The sequence below is a fragment of the Lissotriton helveticus genome, chromosome 6 (genome assembly GCF_964261635.1).
Source record: "Lissotriton helveticus chromosome 6, aLisHel1.1, whole genome shotgun sequence".
In the NCBI taxonomy this organism is placed as follows: domain Eukaryota; kingdom Metazoa; phylum Chordata; class Amphibia; order Caudata; family Salamandridae; genus Lissotriton; species Lissotriton helveticus.
This window is the reverse complement of record NC_136067.1, coordinates 1,275,574,813-1,275,589,063: the sequence shown is the minus strand read 5'-3', so window position 1 is coordinate 1,275,589,063 and position 14,251 is coordinate 1,275,574,813.

The following is a 14,251-nucleotide window of genomic DNA, read 5'->3' as shown; positions in this document are numbered from 1 at the left end:
CAAACAGGCGGAAAAACCCAAAGCTACATGTAAGTACTATACAAACACGAATACTTGTTAGTTCCGATGAGTATTCAGAAGGGACTGTTAAAAAATAGAAAAGAATATGTATATCTGTTAGTAAATAATCTTAAGAGAAAGGCCTAATATCATAACCCATCACTCTGACGGTTACTCTGAAGAACAGTTTCTTTTCGGCTATAATTAGAAATGTTTGTACTCTGAATTAAAATCTAAATTGAAACGATCGTGTATAATTCTCCAGACACTCGAAAAAAGGTAAAACGGGTTTAAATCACCTTATTATATAGTATTTAGACGTCATGGTTTAAGAAAAGGGTTTAGTTCGATAAAAAAGCCTATCTCATTGAACTGACTCAAGACCCTCACAAGCTATCGGACATCATATAATCTTCTATTAGTTCCCACAGAGCAACCTAATATATTGGAAAATATTTGTTGGTCGAGAAGAACTGTCAAATTCAGAGAGCGTGCAATAATTTTTCTATGAATTAAAGAGCTGTTCAAAAAATCTTTGCACAACTTAACCTATTATTTGGCATTATCTTCTAAAACGTCATTAAATACAACCGTTGTTGTATGCAAGAAAAAGTCATTCTCACTGGCCGACCCGAGACCCACATAGGCTGTCGGACATCTTGGAACGGCATATTGACTATCCAACTTCATCTATAAAGTATGAAGTCCACAAATAACATCGGTCCAAGAAAAGAAAACGAAAATAGCTAAACTGCAATATCAATATATTAAAATTATGATTAGATTGAAATCTGTTCGTGTAACGCTAAGGCAGAGCCTGCAGCAAAACTTACCCCAAAAAAACGGCATGGTGACCTGCGAGAAATGACCAGTGGAGATTCTGTAGTGACGAACAGCTAGTGGCAGAGTCACTGGTTTATATAGGAAACCAAATGAGTAAATTGGTTACACCTGTAGAACACAGATTCTCGATCACGTAAAACCGGAAATAGATATCCATGCAAGTAAGAAAAGGCAAAACCGGCGGCCATCTTAAAATGTCAATTTGTATGCGTATATACACTACGTTTAATATAATAACACCCTCGATAAGGTTATACAAAACAAAAACGCAGGAGAAATATGAATCACTTAAAGTAAGATCAATTGGAACAACAAATACAGATTTTCTATAACATCGAACTACCTCGAGTTGGTCAACTAATAAAAGCACCAGAAACTCTCATATGCTCTTGGCAGGCCACTGTGTAAAAAAAGGATTTGTATAGTTGAAATGAGGACGTTACGATAACTATCAGGGATACCAAATCTGATAGACAGCATAATATCCAAGCCAAATTTTAGGGCACAAACCTGGCTATCCAATGGTTATAATGGGATAATCGGGCGGCCATCTTTTACTGGCCAATAAAAAAATTTTTTAGCCAGTTGAATTCACTTATTACGGAAAATCAAAAAACGGTCAAAGAGGTACATTAAAGAAAAACTGAAATCAGAGAATGGGTAACAGACCTGTATATCTATTGCTCAGTAAGAGGCTGCATGTATTATCGTATTTGCGCCAATTCACAAAAGCAATGTACATATAAAAAGAGACGGTTAGGAGTTACACTAACTATCACAATTACCAAATCTGATGGACAGCATTGTGTACAAGCCAAATATTAAGGCACGACCTTGTTCGTCCTATGGTTATGATTAAAATAATCGGGCGGCCATCTTGTACTGGCTGGTGAAGGGTTAGTCAAAAGAATTAATTTTTTTTTTTTTAAAAACAGAAAAACGGCCAAAGAAATACATAAAAGAACAATGAAGTTGAAAGACGGTCACCAGACCTATGTATCTAATACTCCCTAAAGATGGTTACCAGACCTAACACTTAGTTGGAAGATGGTTACCAAACCTGTGTATCCATTACTCCCTAAAATTACAGAAAATGTGGCTGTATATATTATCGTATTTACATAAATTCACAAGAGCCTTGTATGCATAAAAAGAGACAATGATGGTTTATGTGAATGGGGAATACATTCGTTCCTGGAATTAACAGTTATTTCACATAATACATTCTACAATAGATGGAATATAGTGTGGTCAATACATTCCAAGAGGTAGTCATTGCTCATACATGTGATTTTCATGGCTAAGAATAACAGAAGTCCATTTAAAAACCAGACATTTATGCTTGTGCAATGACAACACATTGTTACAAAAATCATTTCTATTGATAGTGTCATTCTCACATGTAATTTATGAGTATTAAATAACAAATTCCATTAAGAAAGTCACAAACTCAGTATACAATTGTATTTAACCGAATATCAGCAAAACGATGATTAATGAGAAATTTCATAGAAAATGATGAAATCCATTATTTTGATTTATCCCATACTGGACACTTCTCAGACGGCAAATCCATCTGGATTCCAATTGTCTCAGATCACGTTCTCGATTCCCACCTCTGAGATTAGTCTGCAAGTGATCAATTGCATGGAATTTGACTGTCCTTTCATTTGGATGCTCAGTACAGATGTGATTGGCCATAGGGTACCTCAAATCACCATTTTTGATTGCTCTTAGATGTTCCTGTACGCGTATTTTCAGACAACGAATACTACTTCCCACATAGGTCTTATCACATGAGCATTGAATTAGATATATGGTGAAGGTGGTGTTGCAATTGATAAATTCTTTAATCTCAAAGTCTTTCGAGCCATTGTATGAAAAGTGGGTGATCTTATTTACACCAAACTGACAGATGCAACACCCTCCACAAACAAAAAAACCTTTGGGTTTCTCAGGCCACCACGATTTCTTATTAGTGGTGGATCTAACATAGCTAGGACACAACTTATCTTTTAGAGTTGGTCCTCTTTTGTATACCACCTTTGGTCTATCAGATATTACATCATTAGGAATACTTTCTGATCTGAGAAGATGCCAATTCTTACTTGGAATGTTAAACACATGATTACTGTAGGAATTGTATTTGGTGATGAAAGGTACATGGGCAAGTTGTATTGGTTTGGTCTTTTTAGTTTTGGCAGAGCTCAAAATTTTTGTTCTATCCAGAGTGCGAGCCCGCAACTTGGCTTTTTTGAGACAGTTCATATCATATCCCCTTCTTTTAAAGTTTTGTTTAATCTGGGATATATTTTTAATGAAATCACAGTCCCTACTACAATTCCGTCTTGCACGTACCATTTCGCCATGAGGAATTGCCCTTATGGTAGATTGAGGATGTGCACTTGTGGCGTGCAACACACTGTTGCATGTCGTAGGTTTCTTAAACACATCACTGTGAATTCTCCCTTCATGAACATACAGTTTTAAATCAAGGAAATCAATTTCTTTAGCAGAATGTTTGATTGTCAATTTTACATTGAAAACATTGTTATTCAGATAGTTGAAGTAGGCCATTAGATCATTCACTGGGCCATTCCATATTAGGATAATATCATCTATATACCGTGCATAAAATATCATTTGGTCACACCAATTTTTGGCTCTTGGGCCCCAGACGTGCTCCACCTCAAATAACCCCATAAAGAGGTTAGCGTAGGATGGGGCAAATCTGGAACCCATCGCCGTACCCCGTTTTTGTATGTACCACTCATCATTGCTCAAGAAGGCGTTATTCATGAGAATTAGTTCGGCCATTTCCAACAGCATAAAAGTATGCTCTATTTTACTGCAATCACGTTTAAATAGAAAGTGTTTAAGTGCACGTATTCCTTGTTTCTGTTCAATGCACGTGTACAAACTTTCAACATCCATAGTGACAAAAAGTAATTGAGAATCCTGCCATGCAAAATCTTCTAATTTGCAGAGAAGATCGCCACTATCTCGTAAGTAAGATGGAAGGTTTTGTACAAAGGGTTTAATGTATGTATCAACAAATTCCGAAAGATGTTCCGTCGGACCACCATTACCGGAAATGATAGGTCTCCCGGGGGGAAAAATTCCCCCTTTGTGAATTTTCGGTAGGATGTACAAACATGGGAATCTGGATTGATGTGCTTGTAGGTATCGATACTCATGGTCAGATAACAAGCAGGACTCATGCCATTCGTAAAGTTTCGCATTGATTAAAGTCTCTATTTCAGATGTTGGGTTTTGTTTCAGTTTGTCATAACAATTTGTATCAGAGAGTTGTCTATTGATTTCATCTAAATAATCATTTTTGTTCATCAGAACAACATTTCCACCCTTATCCGCCTCTTTTATCACTAGATTTTCATCATTTCTAAGAGCAGTGAGTAGAGTCCAATCACTTTTAGATACATTGGTGTGATGTCTACATTTTTGTGTTTTGAGATGGTCATCCTCCAGTTTGTAAAGATCCAAACTGACTCTATTAAAAAACTCATCAATGACAGAGTCTCTAGTTTGTGGAGGTATAAATTTAGAAGCCATACGTAACCCACTGTCTGTACTACAGTCTTCATGGAAGCCCAACAAATTAGTGAAATCAATAACACTTCCAATGTCATCCTCATCATAGAGGGTAGCTAACATATGGGAATGATGGATATCACTGATGCTTGGTACATCCAGGGTAGAAATAGATTTTGACACAGGAGGCAAAGGAGGATGTTCAGCAAAATGTTTTTTTATTTTTAGTTTTCTTGTAAATTTGAAAAGATCGACATGTATGTCATCAAAATTACATTTATCAGTTGGACAAAAATGTAACCCCTTGCATAGTACATTGCGTTCTTTATCAGTCAGAGCCCTAGTTGATAAATTCACAACACTAATGTCATTTGCAGCAGAGTCCTCATCAAAATTAATTTCTACACAGTTGCTCTGACACTCTATTTTTTCTGGGCTATGTTCTGTTCTCTTGCTTTTGTTCCTGCCCTTGTATTTTGTGCCACCCCGCCTTGTTCTTGGTTTTGATATTGCTTCCGATTGCCTAGGCGAAATCTTTGTACCTCTCGTAAAAAATCAGACGAGGTATTGTCTATAGCCATAGCACTAGTACCTTCACCTGGGTCACTTTCTAAGGAAGACAAGGAAGTATTGCTAGAGGAGGCACTAATGCTCTTTTTGTCAGTTTTCTCTGATATTTTCTTATCCACATCATCATACTTGCGAGAGATTTATTTGAGGTGGAGCACGTCTGGGGCCCAAGAGCCAAAAATTGGTGTGACCAAATTATATTTTATGCACGGTATATAGATGATATTATCGTAATATTGAATGGCCCAGTGAATGATCTAATGGCCTACTTCAACTATCTGAATAACAATGTTTTCAATGTAAAATTGACAATCAAACATTCTGCTAAAGAAATTGATTTCCTTGATTTAAAACTGTATGTCCATGAAGGGAGAATTCACAGTGATGTGTTTAAGAAACCTACGACATGCAACAGTGTGTTGCACGCCACAAGTGCACATCCTCAATCTACCATAAGGGCAATTCCTCATGGCGAAATGGTACGTGCAAGACGGAATTGTAGTAGGGACTGTGATTTCATTAAAAATATATCCCAGATTAAACAAAACTTTAAAAGAAGGGGATATGATATGAACTGTCTCAAAAAAGCCAAGTTGCGGGCTCGCACTCTGGATAGAACAAAAATTTTGAGCTCTGCCAAAACTAAAAAGACCAAACCAATACAACTTGCCCATGTACCTTTCATCACCAAATACAATTCCTACAGTAATCATGTGTTTAACATTCTACGTAAGAATTGGCATCTTCTCAGATCAGAAAGTATTCCTAATGATGTAATATCTGATAGACCAAAGGTGGTATACAAAAGAGGACCAACTCTAGAAGATAAGTTGTGTCCTAGCTATGTTAGATCCACCACTAATAAGAAATCGTGGTGGCCTGAGAAACCCAAAGGTTTTTTTGTTTGTGGAGGGTGTTGCATCTGTCAGTTTGGTGTAAATAAGATCACCCACTTTTCATACAATGGCTCGAAAGACTTTGAGATTAAAGAATTTATCAATTGCAACACCACCTTCACCACATATCTAATTCAATGCTCATGTGATAAGACCTATGTGGGAAGTAGTATTCGTTGTCTGAAAATACGCGTACAGGAACATCTAAGAGCAATCAAAAATGGTGATTTGAGGTACCCTATGGCCAATCACATCTGTACTGAGCATCCCAATGAAAGGACAGTCAAATTCCATGCAATTGATCACTTGCAGACTAATCTCAGAGGTGGGAATCGAGAACGTGATCTGAGACAATTGGAATCCAGATGGATTTGCCGTCTGAGAAGTGTACAGTATGGGATAAATCAAAATAATGAATTTCATCATTTTCTATGAAATTTCTCATTAATCATCATTTTGCTGATATTCGGTTAAATACAATTGTATACTGAGTTTCTGACTTTCTTAATGGAATTTGTTATTTAATACTCATAAATTACATGTGAGAATGACACTATCAATAGAAATGATTTTTGTAACAATGTGTTGTCATTGCACAAGCATAAATGTCTGGTTTTTAAATGGACTTCTGTTATTCTTAGCCATGAAAATCACATGTATGAGCAATGACTACCTCTTGGAATGTATTGACCACACTATATTCCATCTATTGTAGAATGTATTATGTGAAATAACTGTTAATTCCAGGAACGAATGTATTCCCCATTCACATAAACCATCATTGTCTCTTTTTATGCATACAAGGCTCTTGTGAATTTATGTAAATACGATAATATATACAGCCACATTTTCTGTAATTTTAGGGAGTAATGGATACACAGGTTTGGTAACCATCTTCCAACTAAGTATTAGGTCTGGTAACCATCTTTAGGGAGTATTAGATACATAGGTCTGGTGACCGTCTTTCAACTTCATTGTTCTTTTATGTATTTCTTTGGCCGTTTTTCTGTTTTAAAAAAAAAAAGTTAATTCTTTTGACTAACCCTTCACCAGCCAGTACAAGATGGCCGCCCGATTATTTTAATCATAACCATAGGACGAACAAGGTCGTGCCTTAATATTTGGCTTGTACACAATGCTGTCCATCAGATTTGGTAATTGTGATAGTTAGTGTAACTCCTAACCGTCTCTTTTTATATGTACATTGCTTTTGTGAATTGGCGCAAATACGATAATACATGCAGCCTCTTACTGAGCAATAGATATACAGGTCTGTTACCCATTCTCTGATTTCAGTTTTTCTCTAATGTACCTCTTTGACCGTTTTTTGATTTTCCGTAATAAGTGAATTCATCTGGCTAAAAAATTTTTTTATTGGCCAGTAAAAGATGGCCGCCCGATTATCCCATTATAACCATTGGATAGACAGGTTCGTGCCCTAAAATTTGGCTTGGATATTATGCTGTCTATCAGATTTGGTATCCCTGATAGTTATCGTAACGTCCTCATTTCAACTATACAATTCTTTTTTTTACACAGTGGCCTGCCAAGAGCATATGAGAGTTTCTGGTGCTTTTATTAGTTGACCAACTCGAGGTAGTTCGATGTTATAGAAAATCTGTATTTGTTGTTCCAATTGATCTTACTTTAAGTGATTCATATTTCTCCTGCGTTTTTGTTTTGTATAACCTTATCGAGGGTGTTATTATATTAAACGTAGTGTATATACGCATACAAATTGACGTTTTAAGATGGCCGCCGGTTTTGCCTTTTCTTACTTGCATGGATATCTATTTCCGGTTTTACGTGATCGAGAATCTGTGTTCTACAGGTGTAACCAATTTACTCATTTGGTTTCCTATATAAACCAGTGACTCTGCCACTAGCTGTTCGTCACTACAGAATCTCCACTGGTCATTTCTCGCAGTTCACCATGCCGTTTTTTTTGGGTAAGTTTTGCTGCAGGCTCTGCCTTAGCGTTACACGAACAGATTTCAATCTAATCATAATTTTAATATATTGATATTGCAGTTTAGCTATTTTCGTTTTCTTTTCTTGGACCGATGTTATTTGTGGACTTCATACTTTATAGATGAAGTTGGATAGTCAATATGCCGTTCCAAGATGTCCGACAGCCTATGTGGGTCTCGGGTCGGCCAGTGAGAATGACTTTTTCTTGCATACAACGACGGTTGTATTTAATGACGTTTTAGAAGATAATGCCAAATAATAGGTTAAGTTGTGCAAAGATTTTTTGAACAGCTCTTTAATTCATAGAAAAATTATTGCACGCTCTCTGAATTGGACAGTTCTTCTCGACCAACAAATATTTTCCAATATATTAGGTTGCTCTGTGGGAACTAATAGAAGATTATATGATGTCCGATAGCTTGTGAGGGTCTTGAGTCAGTTCAATGAGATAGGCTTTTTTATCGAACTAAACCCTTTTCTTAAACCATGACGTCTAAATACTATATAATAAGGTGATTTAAACCCGTTTTACCTTTTTTCGAGTGTCTGGAGAATTATACACGATCGTTTCAATTTAGATTTTAATTCAGAGTACAAACATTTCTAATTATAGCCGAAAAGAAACTGTTCTTCAGAGTAACCGTCAGAGTGATGGGTTATGATATTAGGCCTTTCTCTTAAGATTATTTACTAACAGATATACATATTCTTTTCTATTTTTTAACAGTCCCTTCTGAATACTCATCGGAACTAACAGGTATTCGTGTTTGTATAGTACTTACATGTAGCTTTGGGTTTTTCCGCCTGTTTGCAACAACAGATAAAAATGCTTCTATAACACCTTCCATAGTTAGTAGGTCTTTTGTTCTTGACAATGCTAAACATCTTTACATATTCACTGAGATTTCTCAATGCATGAATTTTGTAAGAAAATAATATCAAATAACACAGACTAAAGAGGTTAAAATTCTTTCTCTCAAACTCTGTTATCATTATTCTTTCTTAGCATCAACTAACAATAGAAATATTGGGAAATGAGGCACCTCAATTGTTTGTTTCATAAGTATTGAACCATTGACCTTTTATAAACATGTGATAGAATCATCATCTTAACATGATTTATATATACTTTCAGACCATTCCAATATATGCTTGAACTAGAGAAATTGTGCTGCTCATACTATACTTCACAAAGACAGGTTTTTGAGGTATGGTTTTTAATATGTGGTTGATTTGTTCTTTATGTATAATATTGCTTTCTTACTCGCCACAATCCTTTCTGATGCCTGTACTAGTAATTGACATGTAAGGTTTTGTGCAGTAAACCAATCATGTCTCAAAAAAGTAATTCTGTAAATATAAAGATGTTTTGTTTTTAAAGCAACTAATGCAGTCCACCATGTATATAATAACTTTTTGAATAACTCGGACTGATGTAGGATGTATTAGTAAAACCTTGTTTTATATATATGTCAATATCTCTTTTTGTAAAAACATTTTGTATTTTGCTTATAGATGTGAATTTATAAAGGAATTCTTGTATGTTTTAATTTTAGCCCTGAAGAAGTCTCAGTGTTGAGACGAAACGCGTTGGCTAAAAAAAGAGGCTAAAAAAAGAAAAGAAAAAAATCTGCTGTGAATTGGAAAATTTTTCTATTTTCTGAAAATTACAATAAAGAATTGAAAATACACCGTCATCAAGTTCGGACCTGTTCATTTGAAATGGACTATAATTTTTGATTGAAGGACACTAACCATTATGAGAAATACTTCTTGATGGGTGCTGATTCCACAATTTGTGTTACTTATTCAGATGTATACCGCTGAAAATAAACACAGTCTTTTTCAGAAAACTAGATGGCATATTGGGCAGCTTCATTTGGGGTTATAAAAAGAACCGAAGAGCACTCTCCTCTCTGAAACGCCCATTTATAAAAGGAGGGCTTAATTTCCCAGATTTCCGATTATATTATTTTGCATCATTTTTGGGGCGGCTACAGAGCTTGTTTAATTCCAGCAACCCATACTTTTTTCATCAATTTATGTTGGGGCCAGATTGCTTGCAGTTTTTGGCTAGAAGTAATGACCCAAACTACTTCAAAAGAGTGAGGTTCAAGACCGCAAAGGACATGATTAACATTTGGAGGATACTTATGAATCAGAAATAAGCTATCATTTTATCATCCTCTTTTAAGTCTATGGAACAACCCAGGTTTACCTAGCATTTTTTTCGACTCTGGGTGTAAAATATGGGCGAGTCAAGGTATATTGAAACTTGGGGATCTTTACGGCTCCTCAGGTTTTATGGAGTTCGAAACATTAAGGTTATTATATAAACTACCAGAACACACTTATTTTAAATATGTACAAATTCGTGATTTTCTTGTAAGAAAATTAAAACTGGAAGAGATTCTGGATTCGGATTTCTCGCAATGCTTGTACAAGGGAGAGGAAAACCAAAAAGTAACTATTAGCGAGGGATATAAGTGCCTTACTGAAAATAAACAAGATGAGTGTCCAAAAATAGCAGAGAAATGGGCCTTATGCTTTCCCATAGGTATCACCTCGAATGAAATATCATACTCTTTAAAGAAAATTGATACGCTAGTCCACTCTTCAAGTTTAAAACTGCAAGCTTATAAAACAATATGCCAACTTTATCACACTCCTCTACAAATAAGCAAATGGTCCCTGAAAAATGTTTTTAATGATCGAACCAAATGCCCAAAATGCCACCTACAGGCTGCTGATCTAGAACACATGTTGGTTCTTTGTCCTGCGCTAGTACCGTTCTGGGACAGTATAGGAAAGATACTGAGATTGAAATTGTTAATTGATGCACCTTTAACATCTGAAATGATTCTGTTAGGTATACAGCCCAATCCTACACCTTTTCAAGATTTAATTGTTATTGTGCTGGCATGCGCCAGGCTCGTCCTGGCTAGAGCTTGGATAGCTGATCAAGCACCTAATGCGAATGAATGGTGGTGTTTGGTTAAAGAGATACATCATATGGAGCTATCTTTAGCCAGAAAAAGAGGAGCGAAAGCAATGATTAAAGTAAAGAGAATATGGGGAGGCATGTTTTATACATCCGAAACTAACTAACTTGATTTGAAGCTGTGTCTAACTCTAATTTAGATAAGATTGTATTTATTTGTGTAAATCCTTCCTGTATTGTATTTATTTGCCCGTCTGAGCATTGTTTATTATTTACAAGTTTTGGTAAACTATTTTTTGTAATATTTCTGTAGACACTGGAAGTTATGTACAACAAAATTCTGATTATTCTGTTTAAATCTGCCTGTGATACCACAAATAAAAAGGTTTAAATAAAAAAAAAAAAACTCCACTATACAACAATACTACATCTGAAATGCCGACGCAAACTGATCTCCCTAGCATTAAATTGATCACATGGAACACCAGGGGACTCCGAAACCCTCGCAAATGACGACAGATATTAGCATATCTCGACAGACACCACATACAAATAGCTATGCTCCAGGAAACACAAATGGACCCTAGGCGTCCTTCCTACTTCGGCACTAAATGGGCTTCTACACGTGTGTTCTCCTCCTACTCCACATACTCATGAGGCACGCTTATACTTGTCAAGAAGAAGACACCGTTCACATTGGGAGGCACATATAGTGACCCCTCTGGCCGCAGCTGTATATTCTGGGATATATTGGCCAGACAATCCGTCACCCTAGCTTGCAGTTATGGGCCTAACACAGAGGACCCCGACTATTTTACCACCCTCTGGGAACACATACTAAAAATAGGCTCAACACATATGGGGTGGGGACTTTACTACCGCTCTCAGGCCCTCTATGGACGCTCCAAACCCCTTCCTCACCACTAGACCAATGCTCGGGAGACCCTCTCTGGTCTATTCGAGGAACATGGCCTTGTTGATGTATGGAGATATGTGCACCCCACACATAGAGAGGGCACTTTTTATAGGGCAGGACACTCCACTTGGTCTAGGCTGGACTACTGGGTTTGCCCCCGGGCAGTAACACCCTGGATCCACACTGCTAATCATTTGGCTTGCACGCATTCATATCATGCGCCAGTGTACCTTAAATTGCTGCCACCCAACTCTATTGTCACCCCACGTTGCTGGAGACTAATACCTGAAGCGCTGCTAGACACAGTGTTTCAGGCGGAATTAGGGGAAGAGATCACAGCTTTTTTTACTAGAAAGAAGGGTTCTGTCGAAGAGTTTGGTGTACTCTGGGAGGCTTTTCAAGTCTTGATCAGGTGCATCTGCATATCGAAGAGTTTTGGAGTGCTCTGCGACATTAGGACTAGGCTCCGATGCCTCAAACTTGAAATAAAGCAACTTGAAACAGACATGTGGGCTGCGAATTCCAGTGACAAACAAGCCACACTCCGTGAAAAGCTCACAGAGTATACCAATACTGCTACACGGAAGATAAAGTTTAGAGGTAAATAGTTCATTACCCGCAGATACGGTGAGGGCGAGAGAACTGGCCGAGCATTGGCGAACGCTATCAGGAAACTTCGGTTTTCTAGCTACGTCCTGGATGTTGTGGACAATGATGGGGAAAGGCATAGAGACAGTCTTAACATACTAAATGTCTTTGTTACATATTATAAGGCATTATACAGCTCGCAACGTACCTCCCCCCCTGACTTCGCTCCTTATTTAACAGATATCACTCTTGCTTGGCTGGGGGACACCCGACAAGAATTCCTAGCAGCACCATTTGAAGACGTTGAGCTGCGTCCAGCTATAATGCAGATGGCGTCGGGTAAGGCCTCCCCATCTCGATATTTACAAAACATATATCGATCAATTGCTCCCAATACTGAAGGAGGTTTTCATGGAAGCCCAAGAGGCACAGATCTTATCTACATCAATGAGGGAAACGCTAATTACGTCACTGCTGAAAAGGGGTAAACCCGCAGTCCGCTGTGAGTCTTATAGGCCACTATCGCTTATAAATGCAGATACGAAAATTCTTGATAAACTATTGGCAAACCATCTTAGTCTGCTGATGGAAAAGCTGGTTCTCCCTGACCAGGCTGGGTTTATTCCGGGGAGTGCCACATCCCATAAGCTCAGGACCTTATTTTCCATCCTACAGGCCGTAGATCCAAGGCTGAAATTGGTGGCGGTGTTTCTTGATGCCTCCAAGGCCTTCGATTCAGTGGAATGGGACTACCTCTTCACCATTTTGCAGTGTATGGGGCTTCCTGTGTGCTTTATATCTTGGATCCGTCTCCTGTACACCTCGCCGACTGCAAAGGTCTTGATTAACGGACATACCTCTTCCTCATTCTCTCTATCCCGTGGCATGTGCCAGGGATGTCCACTCTCTCCCCTTCTTTTTGCCCTAATTATGGAACCTCTGGCAGCAAGGATCAGACAGCATCATAATCACATAGGCCTCCGGTGCCTTCTGCGCCCAATACTTATCTCACTCTACGCAGACGATGTTACCCTATATGTTAAAGACCCATACCAAAATCTTAATCCGTTGTTGCGGGAATTCGTTAAATTTGGTGGCCAATCAGGTATCCATATTAACTGGTCCAAATCACAGAGATTGCCTTTGACCAGCTCTGCTACTCCCTTTGAAACAGACTTTTCCAGAAATAGACATTGGGGGCATTTCCTTGCAGAGTTTAGCCGAGTAGCTCACCTTTACCACCGGACTCGCCCTGCCTGCACCCCGAGTCCTCCCGCTGCCGCGTGTGTAATCTTCAGCGGCCGCCGAGCGGAGGACTCGGCTACCCAGCAACCCATGCGGCGTCGCCCGCAAACATCGTCACGCTAGGCGCCTGGAGGTGCGGTAAAGGACGGGATCTCCCGACAGGGAGTGGAAAACGCCAGAAATAGACATTGGGGGCATTTCCTTGCGGAGTTTAGCCGAGTAGCTCACCCTTACCACCGGACTCGCCCTGCCTGCACCCCGAGTCCTCCCGATGCCGCGTGTGTAATCTTCAGCGGCCGCCGAGCGGAGGACTCGGCTACCCAGCAACCCATGCGGCGGCGCCCGCAAACATCGTGTTAAAGGACGGGATCTCCCGCAATGCGGGACGCCGGGCGAAGCCCGGGCAAAGGGCGGGCCCTCTGTGGCCCTCAGAGGACTGAGGGGACTGGGCTGGGCCAAAGATCCTGGCCAAAATCTTGCCGGTGGACCCTGGATCTGTAAGCACTTTTTTATATATAGTGGACTGAAAACCTACATATTGGGAGTTAGTGACATTGCCTAAAAGCTTATACTTAATCTAAAAACTTTGTATACATTTATACTTATGCTTTCTGCCTATGATTAGTACTTATCATCTTGCCCATACCCAAATAGCCTTTCAAAGTCATATCTTCTCTTTTCTTGGTGACTTTTGACAAAATGACATGCGAAACTAGAAGTAAGGCTGCA